We start from the raw sequence: 2,721 nt of genomic DNA, 5'->3' as shown, positions 1-2,721 counted from the left end.
AAAAAAAAAAAAAAAATATTGAGCATAAGTATAAACATATACTAGCTAGTATATAGATAAACGTATCAGTACCAGTTTTATACAGAATACTGTACGTGTACTGCATTCCACAGATGTACAAACCTAGAAGAGTTACATGAATCTGAGATGTTGTGAGGAAAAATCTTGTGTCCCGCAACTTTTTAATAAATGGTATTTTTCCAAATAACAAACTCTATTTTAACCGTCAAAAGTTATATATCTAATTTGACGGAAAAAAAAATATACCGTATATATTTCTTGATCTTAATTATTAAAAACGTTTGAAAATATCTTTAAAGACAAATTAAATCTATATATTACCAATAGGAAACGATCTGGGGAACAAAGAGTCAAGATCTATGTTTGATACAAGGACATCTGATTGATGACAACTATTTTTTCATATAATATCAGTGGATTCAGAATTTTGTCCATATTATCCTCTACAAAACTCAATTTAAACATAGGAAGAACTTTGAAAATAACTTTGAACTTAAAATCGTTTAAGAAGATTGACCATCGCATATAAAGAAGGCCAGACTATAGTCTATAGGGGTGGTAAATTGGTATTTTTACATAGCAAAATGTATATATTTAGACATCTACTCTTACGTTTGTATATAGTACACAAATGCATGAGAGACTATACATATGCTATGGTTATTTATAGATAATAATGTAAGTGCCTAGTTGTATGTATATATACGTTGCTAAAGTAGTGGTCCATTCAAAATAAAAAATAACTTAGCTTGGGTTAATGCGATTTAGTAGTAGATTAGTAATAAAAACTTGAGCGCGATAGACCTTTCATGGGTTCACCTTCAAATGTGGTCCGTTGTAACAAAATATATTAATATTTGGTCACTTTTGTTTTTTGTAAATTCATATATCTAGTGTACAATTACCAACTTATATAATGAAGATTATGGGGACCATAATGCATAAATTAGGCTTCCAAATTGTACTAAACCCTAATATTCAAATCTCACGCTGAGCTATCAAAGGTTGGGGACCATCCGATTTCGCGGTCACAGTAATAAAAATTAAATATAAAGATAATACATTTTGTAAGAAAAATTAAAAGATAATATAATTTTAATCAGAAAAGGAAAAGTAGAAACCGATCTATCATAATATACGATATATATATTTTCATTAGTGGGATTATAAGACATGGTTTACTAGGATGATGGATGACATGCTCTTTGGGAACAACTAGTGGGTATAATAGATAACTATATTTGAAGAATCAAGTAGATGTGGTACCACAAATGTAGGCCAAGGGGGAACTCTTACACGATGTTGCAATTCTTAAGACAAGTTTGTATTTTGCAATTGACTCTTTGATCAGATTTAGGGACATAGTTTTTTTTTTTTTTGCCTTCTTTACATTCCCAACGCTTTGTATTTTCTCTACGTGCACGTTCTTTCTTTCAACGGTAAATAAATACCGTCCATACCACAAAGATATAATGTTTACCCACTAAACAATATATCTGTTATATGAGGGATTGAAATACAACCAAGATTTGATTTAAGTAACAACTGTGATGAAAACTGAACTGTTGGTGTACAATGTTGGCTAATAGCAGCAATTGTTTAGAACAATCTGGTTTTAAATTTGATTACAAGAAACTTATATGTTTACTAGTATAAAACCCTAGCCATTTATCGGAGAAAATAAATAAACTATATGTATTTTTTTTGTGTCAACATCTTTAATTGATTACTTTTAGAACAGCCAATGCGAAGGAACATCATTTACAAATAAATTCAGAAGCAGTTTCGCGCATACTCTACGTGCCAAATTATCGACTTTTATATTAGCTTGACGAGAAACTAAAAATAAAGAAAAATCAATAAAAATCCTCTTATCGTTTTGGATCTTCTAGGTAGGGAGAGTAGGCTGGCCACTCGGCAGGGAAGACACAAACTTCACCAATTTTAACAGTCGGTTACGAACACAACATCTCTCTTGTTTGATTCCATCATCCACTTCATCGCCCACACGAGTGCTTCCACTTCTGCGTGTAAAGCCGACAAACTTCGACGGAGATTTGCAGGCCCCATGATTGGCGAGGGGTCTTCACTATGGGAACAGTACCACCCTATCCCTGCAAAAAAAATTGCTCTCTTTCCAAGAGTCATCTATAAAAAAACCTATATCCCGAGTAGGTTGTGGATTGTAAGGGTCCAGGACAAGGTTGGTGAGGCTCGTGGATAAGCTCCAATTGAGTTGTATTCGAGGCTTTTTGCTCACTTTCCGCGTGTTGTAAAACATCCCGTGTATCTTTATCCAAATCCTCAAACACCTTTTCATTTCGCGCTTTCCAGATAAACCATAACAACCAAGGAAACACATACGCATTTGCATCCTTTGGTGTTCGCCAGAAAAGATAATCCATGTTCTCACAGAGCAACTCAGATGGGAACACACCTAGAGCCGTTGGAACCTGAGAAAGAGCTCATGTTTGGAGAGCTGGCGAGAAATGAAAATGGCATGATTTATAGTTTCTTGATGATTGTTGCACCTTTTACACCCAGAATCACAGCATATTCCTCTATTGTGTAAATTCCTGATAACGGCTATGCAACCAAAAAGAATTTGCCACATAAAATGTATTAACTTAGGGGGACACCTGATTTTCTATACAAAAGCTTGTAAGGGTTGAATATCTGGTCCAAACCCCCCCCCCCCCC

The sequence above is a fragment of the Camelina sativa genome, chromosome 4, assembly GCF_000633955.1.
Source record: "Camelina sativa cultivar DH55 chromosome 4, Cs, whole genome shotgun sequence".
Classification (NCBI taxonomy): Eukaryota; Viridiplantae; Streptophyta; class Magnoliopsida; order Brassicales; family Brassicaceae; genus Camelina; species Camelina sativa.
The sequence above is the reverse complement of the archived record's forward strand: the minus strand, read 5'-3'. Positions refer to the sequence as shown.